The 12,001-nt window shown below is 33.6% G+C and overlaps 1 pseudogene; it reads left to right on the forward strand.

The window, feature by feature from the left end:
- Nucleotides 1-7,398: 7,398 nt before the first annotated feature.
- The window catches only part of LOC110022042, a 6,471-nt pseudogene continuing 1,868 nt past the window's right edge, over nt 7,399-12,001 (forward strand).

A 12,001-nucleotide genomic window follows, 5' to 3' on the forward strand; every position in this document is an offset into this window, starting at 1 on the left:
GGTTGAAAAGGCATCATACCTATAGCTTCGTCTGTTGGTTTTTACTTCTCGAAGTAATATGAATAGAAAATAGTTGTCTTATGCAACAAGTTTATTACACATATTGAGCTTTTAGCATGTGCTTCATTTTCATAATTCTTTTTAACTTATTAAAAAATCTATAATAGGAGCAATTATTTGATATGATATAGTAATGATTCTCTAGAAATTATGTAACTAGAAATTTGGAAGTTCTTATCTCTCAAATGAATATATCCATAAGTACTATTTGGGCCCAAAACTATAGTCTCCAACTATAACTTCGTAAGATAGATGTATGGGCTACTACTCCATTGAGCCAAAATAATTGAAATAAAATATTTGTCGAAGTTTACATAAATATCAGTGAAATTTTCTCTTTAACTTTTCTCAATGTATCAACGTTCAAATGAGTTAAATATAAATTCTGGAAGAATGCACTGATTTAAATTGACATATTAAGTATTTGACTTAACAAAATAGTAAATGTAATAGAAAACAAGCTCTATAAGAAATGTGCTAGTGATGACTTTTCTTGCCAAATATATTTCTTGCTTAAAGAGAAAAAACTTTGAGCAATAATTATCTATGTTCTTCTCAACTACAATGAAGTTCAATCATTTTTTGAGTAAAAAGTATAATAATTAATAGTTATTCAAGTTAGAACTAAATGTGTTATATTCACTTGATTTTTTCAATGTTTATCATGTGACCAGGTTATTTGTGACCTTGCTAAATATTGAGGATGAGAGTATTATCATTAAGAAGATTAAAGAAGTGTTTACAACATGGTTCAAATTACACATAAATTCTACTAACTCAACACTTTACAAGTACTTAAGTTTAACATTCAATTTATTCATGTACGTGGACAATTGTAATAGTTTCATAATCATAATAATAATGTTATGAATCAGGACTTGATAGATTTTGCTTGGAGGCATAAGCACATTGTTAATATGTGACTAACATTTAATATAAATGACTATATATTACACACAACTCTATTCAAAATAACAAAGATAAATAATTTTGGCAATTCTATTCAAAGAAATACCCATTCTAAAAGTGAGATAGGCTATTTTGGGAATCTTCATGGAATAGTACAGTCGCAATATTGTGGCTTTAATGAGTGTAGTGTAGTTCTATTTAACTGTGATTGGTTTGAATATGTTCCTAATCAAGGAAAAAAGCATATAAACCATATGATATCACTAAATTTAAAATGAATAGAAGATATTCAAATTTAATCCATTTATTCTAACAGTCAAGCGAGTCAGTTATATTATCTTAATTAGTTAGTAATCATCAAGTATAAACCTAGCATGACTATTAAAGTATAAATTATTAGTTAACTTACTCATCAGAAGTAGGAAATAAAAGATTTTAGAATTGATCTTTATTTAATGGAACAAGAAGATTTTAGTAGAACATATGAAGAAGTTAGCTATACTATGGAAGAGTCAGATGATGATATCGATGAGAAAATTTTAAGTTCAACTTGACGATCATCCTATGAGAGATGGCTTTAGGGCAAACTAGAGGTCATCCTGATGATCATCCTACAGGACACTCGCCAGAGGTGAGAGTTCCTGCTGTAGGAGACAGATTATCTGTCCAGGTGGTTGCAGGGGTCACGATTCAATAAAGGAGTCCTGAGGAGGTAGTAACTAAGGACGAGACATGTTTTTGATAGACTAAGATTGGTTTTTCTTCTAAAGCTGAAGGACAAGGGAAAGTCAGTGAGGATAATTTTTCTTACACCACATCTGAAAGACGGCAGATTCTTGGTATGTAGCTTGAATTGTCTTATGTGTCTCTTTTTTTTGTGCAGCAACTGAAGTCTTGACTGTGGATTATGTATCAGTAGATACAGACACTGATCATAAGGATGTCGTGATAGTTGTGGACTAGGTTGTGGTCGAGGGAGTGAATATGTAACAGATTTTTGTGGGGAAAGCGGGCATGGTGGAACTGAGCGCGTTGTATATAGGTGTTGAGCGAGATGTCGAGAACTGGGATGTCGAACATCAGGCTACTGAAGGTTTGGGTACTGGAGGCCAGGGTGCGGGCTATCAGCTTTCTTATTGTGCTATGAGGGAGGGGGGGTGTCGTGTGTCCTCTAACTTCATACTTTGTTGCCTTGCGGAGGTAGAGGATCATTTTCTTCATTTTATGGGGTGGCCTTGAGAAGATGGTGATAGAAAAATTATTGAGGTTCTTGAGAGATAACCAGACAGAGAGAGAAGTTGTTGCACTGCATGAGAAACTTTTGGTTTTCTGAGGAAAGATTCTTGTTGATCACAAGAAGTGACACATATGTGTTTGGAACTGTTGGTCGTTAGAGAGATCCTTGTCACTCAGCCTAGGGATAGCCAGAATGACCTTTTCAGGTTGGGCGTCAAGTTTATGTATGAGCGGCTTCACCATTGAAGGATTTTCTAGGAGCGAAGCCGCGAATGATCGCTTAAAAAGATTTTTCCCACCTAATTTGTAAGAGAGGATTTGGCGCGGCATCCCCCTTTTTTGTGTATATAAATAAATAATGAATGAAATAAAATAAAGTATTTTTGTTTTTCTGATAATGATTATTTTACTTGGTAACATGCTATTTCAATGCATTAGTTGTGTCGGTGGAGTTTCGGCTTCCCAAGTAACTCCTTTCGCGCGCGCGCGCGCACGCGCGCGCACGCACACACATATATATATAACAATGGTCAGAGGCTATTATACGAGTCTCCAACCACTTCTTATGTGCCTAACAATTTGAGTATCGTTTTATTAAGGCCAACTGTGCCAAAGGGGATTCGAACCCCCGACATGAAGGGTCTTATATCGTGGATGCCAACCAACAGGCTGGGGTACGCGACACCTATATTCTTCATTATTTTTCCTTACCTGGGTTACACATTATTTTTTCCCTTCTCTAGGTTTCACTATTCTCGTTTTCTTCTTTCCGCATAGTATTGTAGGCTCCATGGTTCAAAAATACTCCCAAGAATCGTTTGGTTTAATTCCTGCTACAGAGGTATCGATCCTATCCGCGACGAGTGTAGAAGAGATTCAGGATCGCTGTGTTCTGGATCCTATGATTCTTCTATGACCAACCGCCAACCATAAACAGGCTACGACTGATTTCTCTCTTGACCTCGTCTTTTTTAAAGATCACTTTAAGATGGTATCCGATTGTCATTTTTTCAAGAGTTACGATCAATCTTCAATCATTATGGTATCATCCCTGCTCAGATCCTTCCCAAATCGATCACTGTCATCATCACTTATGTGTTCTTCTGCCAGAGGATGAAAATCACATGGTCGATCAAACTCTTCAATCATTTCTTTTCCTTCCAGATTGGTCGTGATGGAAATATACTCAGTTTGTTGCTGGTACTAAGATTCAACTAACGGGGCTTAAGAAAATGTTGAAGGACTATAAGATGAAGTTCTTGGTTCTCTCATGTGTGAACAGATGGGGGATCCACACTTCTCCATTAGAGTGCGAGGTGAAGAAAGTGAAGAATTTGTCATGGAATATTTGAGTCCACATTTATTGATTGAGGGCTAACGCATTTCTTTGTTTTTGTACCTAGTTATTTAATGCATGATTTGTCTGGATGGTGTCAATATCGTGACTAAGAATTTGTGGAGATCGGCTGACAACAGAGAGGTTGCTTGGGAGAGAGTTGCTGGAGAGAGGGTGGCTTTGAAAAGGCTTCGAGGGAGAGGTGGTCCTTCCTCACTTGGTAGAGGCTGGGGTCAGTCCGACTCGATCAGGTCGGCCTAAGATGATGATGAAGGTTTGTGTTACTTATCTTCTTGTTTTTTTTGTGTGTGAAATGCATTTTCATGTCATTTGCATAATTTACTAGGTTATTCTAAATGGAGCAAGAGTGACTCTTCCCGATTGCCTAGCTTTCCTGAGACCGAAGCCCCGTCAGTGCGCCTTTCTACTGAAGGAATTTTGGCAGCCGCGAGGGGGGGGGGGGGGGGGGCTTCCTCACAGGAACAAGGTGAGGCAAGTCGAACCTCCCGCCCTATCTCTGTTAAGACTGATTCCGAGAAGGGACGAGGGGTCGTGGATCGGTTGAAGAGTGATGCCATTCAAAGGGAAGGAAAGCCTCCTGTCTCTGATGTCAACTTGCCCCCTCTCCTGTGCGAGAGAGGGTGGTTTCGCTTGAGTTGGTTTTCTCGCACGATCAAGTAGCTGGTGTTTGGACGAACGATCACAACGCTTTTATTGACAGGGAGATCGAGTGGTTCCTTACCAACCCTCTGAATGGTGACTACCCCTCAATTCTAATTGACATGTTATGGTCCCGTGGTTTTTAGAGGAACTTGAAGTCTATGGACAAAAGAGACATGTTCCAAGCGGTCGATTGTTCTCATGCCTATGCCTGAGAGGTTTCACATTTGCAAGCTCTTGTCCTAGACAAAGTCGAGGAGGACGTTGGGCGGTCTGCCTCGCAGGCTCAGAAGTTGAAGCGAAAACTTACTATAGCGGAAGAGAGATTAAAGCTTTCCTTTGAGGAGAAGAAAATAGATGCTCAACAGCATGAGGAACAGGTAGCGGCTCTTAGAAGGAAAATAGAGAGCTGAAAGAAAAAAATTGTCTTCCATGGTCACTAGGGAGGCATATGTTGAGAGTCTTTCTCGTCAAGTTATAGTCTGCACTTCTCTCAAGATCGAGAGTTTTGTAAAGCATAAGTTGTTGGATCCCAAGTGGCGAAATATGGAGGATTTTGGGAAGCTTCCCTCGAATTCGGAGGGCGGAGAAGAGTTAGTCTTCCGCCGATTGTTCGAACAAGACGCTTCTCTTGCTAATATTCAACCAAAAAATGATCATCAAAGGAATTTTTCGATCTCCCGCACTATTTCTAAAAATTACAACCAACACTAGTGCACATCATCTCTCTCAATTTCTACAAATTACACTCATAACAAAATGAACAATCTAATGTTTAGAATCATATCTCCAATTGGGTGAATTCATTTATGTAGTTCTCACATATAATATATTATTTAAACTATGTTAGACACTTTGATTTTTCTCTTTCTTGATTTCTTATATAAAAATTATTAATCTCTTATGAGCTTGTGAGTGCAAATCTATGTGTAATATTATGATAGAAAATTATCACTTTGTTATTATAAATTTCCCAATATGCAATATCTTTTTCATCTATAATTTTTTAATTATAAAATTAGATTTAATGAGTATTATATCTGGCATGACTTTGCCCTGCTCAATCTTAATTCCTTGCAACTAATAATATATTCATAAATTTACATTGAAAGATTAATGCTTAAATAGCGTTAATATACTCATGCAACTATGAAAGGGTAACTCACGTCACATCTCTAAATGCATCAAATCCGGCAAGAGGACATATCTGGATTCAATTTGAAGATAAGACAAGCAGCATGTGGCTTGCTAGGTGGTGCCACTTGAATTAAATCAGTCATGTTCCAGTTTTTCCAAATAAAAAAAGGGGTGAGGTTACTGTTTGAATTAAAATGATTATATTGTTGTTCTAATTAATTAAAAATCACAAGTTGGTGATATGTTTTTTATTGTTAATCATGTGGTTGGGAGCTGTGCCATTACGCTGATGTGGATATGAGCATAAAATTTCAATTAATTTCACTCATTTTAAAAAAAATGATAAATGAGTGGATTAGCATACACATGTATAAGATAAATAGCTCAAAATCATCTTTTAATATATATATATATATTGGTAAAATAAAAAATAAAGAATTACTATCACACACACACAGATATATATATATATATATATATATCTCTGTGTGTGTGTATATTATGTTAGAATATTCATGGGAGTGCACTGAGAATGTTTCACATCTTAATTTTGTACGAAGATCTAACACATACGAAGATATAAAAGTAGTAAGATACATCAAAATATTTATGTAACAACTTAGAAATGAAGAAAAAAAATAATGGGCCTAATTTTGTTATGATGATTCCATTAATGTATGGTATTATTTACAAATGATATCATTCATTATAATTAAGGAAGGTGATATTATAATGTAGGTGGCGAAAAATGTGAAAAATATATTATGCAGTGAAAATTGAAGTAGCGTTGAGGAGCTGGAGTTATCTTCAAGAAATTATTTATGTTTTATTCAATTGTTCTCTCTTAATAACAAGACAATAATGTTGATGTCAAAAATTAGATAACATTAACAATTTTTATTGATTTTATTAATAATGATGAGTGTTAATATTGATAGTGACGACTAGCAATAAAGTCAGTAGGCAGCAGAACAATTGACAATAGCATGCATCAATCATGTAAATAATTGCATGTGTTGACAATATATATTGGTCATATAAGTAATGGTGTGCTTTAATAACATTAGCAACGATGAGTTGCAAATTTAGCGTAATACAGTAATCAAGCCATATATTTTAGTGACAATACTCAATTGAACGTAATTGATTGATGATGGTTAAGATAATGTAATTAAGCAATGATAGCCAAACAATAATGATTAGAGACACTAGTTCATGAAAATAATTAGTTAATGGTGTTTTAAAAATGTTGATTATCGATAGTGATTTCTTATGTTGATAATTAGGCAGAGGTTTCCCAAAACTCCTTAAGTTTAGCTTCTAGTTTGAGCCCTCCTTTATATAAAGAATGAAAAACTATTTATAGTTTTGTAAGTTACATTTTAATTAATTTAGCAAAAATATCTAAAACTCTTGAGATGATAACTCTTGTTGATCTCCCTGATCAAAGTCCGTTACTCCTTAATTTAAGTGTCATAATACCCTTAAAATTGCCATTGGCTTATTAGATTCATCTAATCAAAGAACTTAATCTGATTATAAACACGAACGGTTCAAATATTATTTGATCATTTAATTTACATACATACCAAAGCTTAATGTTTGATATTTACATTTACTAACTTTTAGTGTGACAAATCAATGCATGAAAAAGTATATTTTGCTCTTAAAAATTAATGATGAATTTATTTAGTTCTAAAATAAATAAGTTGAGCATTTATAATAATAAAAAAAATTTAGGAGGTTAAACATCATAATCCAAAAGGAACGTTGTAGCAGTCGCCATTAATGAAATTAGCAATTATAAGGCAATTACTGATGAATTATTTAAAAATTATGAGTAAGTGGATCAAGATAAACCAATTTTTTATTATTATTTAAATATTAAACCATGATTTAAATTAAAAATAAATCAAAACTTCGTCCGCATCCGATTCAATTTTAGGGTTTGGCTTGCAAATTGCGCACTGACTTCCTGCCATCGGATTTGGGATTCAGGAGAAGCTCTGCGTCTTCAAATTAAGGCTTAATGTCGACGGCGAGGTGAGTTGATTTCACGTTTTTTCTCTGCGTATTTTGAATGCTAGCGAGTTGTAGATGGTGGTCGTGCGTGAAGGGAAAAGGGGCGTTGAGAGCGCTTCTCTTTCTCTCCAATGGCGCCTTAGTGTTTCGCTTTTCAAATTTGCGTTTGGAGCAGAAATTTCTGATGTAAATCAGCTTAGCTTCATATGTTACGATTTATCTTGGTGCGAAGTATGAGAGTCATCTTGTTTCTGTTTAGGGTTTTCATGGCTCAAAAAAGGCTTCATATGTTACGATTTAACTTCATTGTCTTGGTGCGAAGTATGAAAGTCTTCTTGTTTCTGTTTAGGGTTTTCATGGCTCAAAAAATTAGAAGATTCGGATGATTGGATGCTTTCTGGTAGAGTTTTACCGAAGTGGATGGCTTTTCTTGTTGTATCTCGTGCCTAACGATGAAGATTTACTTCTTACTTTTAGATATTTTTAGATGGACAGATAGATATATATTTCTATGCTTTGAAGTAAATATCTAATAGGTTGCCATGTGATACAAAAAATCAGTTCGGATTAATGTCGAACAATTTTACTATGGAAGCTATATATTTATTGAGAGGTGAGGTTTGATGGAGAAGTACTGAGACAGTAAAGAGAATCTACATATGATTTTTTTTTTTTTTTTAGAAAAAAACTTATTTAAGATTCCAAGAGACTTTGAATATTTCTAGAAAATAAAGGTGTTGCTTATATTCAAGTCATAAAGATATGTATGCTGGAGTTGTTACTTGTGTTCAAATGCAAGGAGGATTGAGAAAGTATTTTCTTATTTCAATTGGATTATATCAGGTATCTCTTTGCTTTAGTTATGGATGTTTATAATACACATTTACAAGAGGATGTACTTTGATTTATGTTTTTTGTTGATGGTGTCCTTGTGGATAAGACTAGAGAGAGTTCAGGAAAAACCTGAGGTTAACTTTAAAGTATAAAGATTTTCATTCTAGTAGATCTAAAACTGAATGCATGGAATGTAATTTTAATAGTTGTAGATCTAGTGGCGTGGTTGTAACTACGGGTGATCAAGTCAATAAGAGGAGTGAACGTTTTAGATATCTCGAGTCTATTGTTCAAAGTAATGGTGATATATGAGGGATGTTATTAGTAGAATCCATGTAGGGTGGTTGAAGTGGAGGTATGCATCTGACCTATTGTGTAACAGATAAGTACCGTTTAAACTTTAAGAAAATTTTATGAGAAGGTGGTGAGACCTACAATGTTTTATCGCGCGGAATGTTGGCGTGTAAAAGAGAAGCATAAAATTAAGTGTTGTTGAGTGAAAGAGTTGGAGCAGTTTTGAGGGGCAGACAAGTGTTGACTTCTAAAATATTTTTTATACCTCTAAAACTTTAAAAAAAAGAGGAAAATAAATAAATAAATCAAGTAATTAATTAAATCCTACTTACCTCCGCTCTCACGTCATAACTGTTTATAAATATATTATAAACAATTAAATTTATGCTTCTCTTTTACAGTTGACGAGTCTAGTAATTTTGAAATAAATGTTCAAATCCTAAAGAAAATATTTTACAAGTTCAAATCATCTAGTTCGATTATTCTCATTGTAAGGACAAGAGTTGATAGGACTCATACCCTGAAAGTATAAACAAACACAACTAAAGACCTCCTTCAAATATTAAATTTTAAAATGTTTAACTCCTTGATGATGACCGAGTTGATAGAATATTTCAACCAGAGAAGTTAATCTTTTAAATCAATTTTTTTTAAATTAATCAACCAAATCGTCCAAATTAAAATCAATCACTAAAAACTTTGCAAAATTTCATGCACCTCTGTAATAGTTTGTTGAAGTGACAAATTTTTACCAACTTCAACTCACCAAGAGCTAATATCACATTACGTGTATTTCTATATTCACATCACCATCCGCTTTAAGCTGCAAGTGATAGATTATACAATTTAAAATCCTAAGATTACTGCTATTATATATTGAATATCCAATTTTTAATGACTAGTCTTAATCAAAAGTGTTCTCCTATTATCAAGAGGGATAATTAACTATAGGGGCCTTCGTCTATGAAAAACCTTGAACCCCAGATTAAAAAATCTTTGCAAAATAAGGGCAAAATCTCCGGGTAGCGTCCTATCTACAATCTAATCTATCTTTTGAAAAATTTGACCCCCCAAAGCTCTTTCAAAAACAAAATAAAAAAAATAATATTATTAGATGATTTTGCACATTAAACATCAACTATCTGATGATTGAGTAGATAATACAGAGAGTTTTCGGGGAAGCGGCCGTGAATTTTCGGAGCCCACGATAAAATTAAAGAGTCATCTTAGATGATTTCGTCACATTAAACATCAACTATCTGATGATTGAGTAGATATTTTAGATTTGACTTATGTTAAGAGGGTAGAGGTAGACCTTAAAAAACTTGGACATGTTATATAAAAAATGATCTTAATTTATTAAAATTAAATGAAAATATGACACTCAATATGGGACACAACGGAGAAAAGGGATTCATGTAACCAACCCCACCTGTGGGATAAAGGCTTTGTTGTTGTTGTTGTTGTTGTTGTTGTTGTTGTGTTGTTATTGTTGTTGTTGTTGCAAGATTTAAGCTAATTTTTTCTAAATTCTGCCCAAAAAAATATACCAAATAGCCCCAAAATTATCATGAACTTTGGTTTATGCTATTTATAAGATTAGCAAGATCTCATTTCTCTAACTTAATATTATCTGCGTGCTTAAATTATTTTTTTGCATTTATCTAATGAACATTTGAATTTTCATATATATTATGTTTTATTCAATGCTAAATCTTTCTTGCGCCATTTAATTTTTTTAAAAATGTAAATTTGCAAACCTTACGTTGCTTTTGTAAATATTCTATTGTGTACAAAAGCTCTCTAACTTAATATTATCTGCGTGCTTGAATTATTTTTTGCATTTATCTTATGAACATTTGAATTTCCAAATATATTATGTTTCGTTTATTGCTAAAACTTTCTTGCGCCATTCAAATTTTTCGGAAATATAAAATTGCAAACCTTATGTTGCATTTGTAAACATTTTATTGTGTACAACAGCTCCATCTCATTTCTCTAACTTATTTTTTTCTGCTTGCTTGAATTATTTTTTGCATTTATATAATGAACATTTGAATTTCCAAATATATTATGTTTCATTCAATGCTAAAACTTTCTTGCGCCATTTAAATTTTTTGAAAATGTAAACTAGCAAACCTTACCTTGCATTTCTAAACATTCTATTGTGCACAACAGCTTCATGAAACAGAACATGGAGAACGTGTAGAAATTGGAAGGGGAGAGGTACAAAAATGTAAACTAGCAAACCTTACCTTGCATTTGTAAACATTCTATTGTGCACAACAGCATGGAGAACGTGTAGAAATTGGAAGGGGAGAGGTATTATTTTAGTTTGTCTAGCCATTGGTACTTTCTGCTACATACAGTCTTCATATTGGACATTGCAATCATTTGTGGATACAAAGTATTCTATTTACAATACATTGATTTAGAATTCACCTAATTCCTGTTAATTTTAAATACACTTAAAATAAACCAAAGGCGGACACCAGATGCGTCAACAAATTACTTTGGTTTTATTTTCCATACAACCAAACACCTAAAATTTAAAACTGTTATATTTTTTTTACACTCTGCACTCAAAATGCACCAAACCAAACAAGCTTTTAATATTTTAGACCTGCACAAAATTTTTCTTCATTTTATTCCTTAAGTGCACATAGTGGCAGCTGGTTTGTCTAGAATATAAATATTAGTAATTTTGTGCTTCGTCTTACATCATTTGTGCTTGATGGAAATTTTGAGTTGATATTTTTCATGTTATTATGGTTTATCTTTCTTTTTTTTGTCACTCTACTTGATTAATCTCCCATTTTTTATGCTTGATAAAGAGAAAATCATGAATGGTGATTTATTACAATTTATCTTTTGTGTGCCCTTGTCATTGTCAACCTAATTTTTTTTACATCTTCTCTGCGAGGAGTAAACAAAGGTTATAAAAATCAAATCATACTGGCCGATTCAATCCTGAGCTGGTCTTCCCGTAAGTTTGATCGAATTCCAAAACTCCTTTTGTACATAACCAGCCAAAATTGATTGAATTCGATGGCCAAACCGAGGAATTGGTGAACCTTTTGATAAACTGTCTGGTTTTAAGATTTGATCCATCTATGATATTTTTATTTTGATGTAATGGCTAGAGATAAAAATTTAGAATAACAAAACTATTTAAATTTAGATATCTTAATTTGAAGTTGAACGCTTATAAACATGAGAAGTGTGATTGGTGAAATTTCTCATAATTTATATTTTGTTATTGCCATTCCAGTTTAGTGGTAAAGCACTAGATATTTTTGCATGCGTTTATATAAGTGTTTAACTGATTACAGAAAAAGTAATTATGTTGTCATATGTCATATCCTGATAATCTGCTGATGAGTAGCTGATACAGATAAGCTGGCTGACTGTTTGGTTTGTGCGTTTGAAAAACAGCTGATTCTGGATAAATGACTATTCTGCCCCTCTTGTGGATGAGTTATTTTCTTGTTTGGTTTGTGCGTTTTGAGAACA

This window comes from Phalaenopsis equestris, unplaced genomic scaffold (assembly GCF_001263595.1).
Source record: "Phalaenopsis equestris unplaced genomic scaffold, ASM126359v1 Scaffold000165, whole genome shotgun sequence".
NCBI lineage: Eukaryota > Viridiplantae > Streptophyta > Magnoliopsida > Asparagales > Orchidaceae > Phalaenopsis > Phalaenopsis equestris.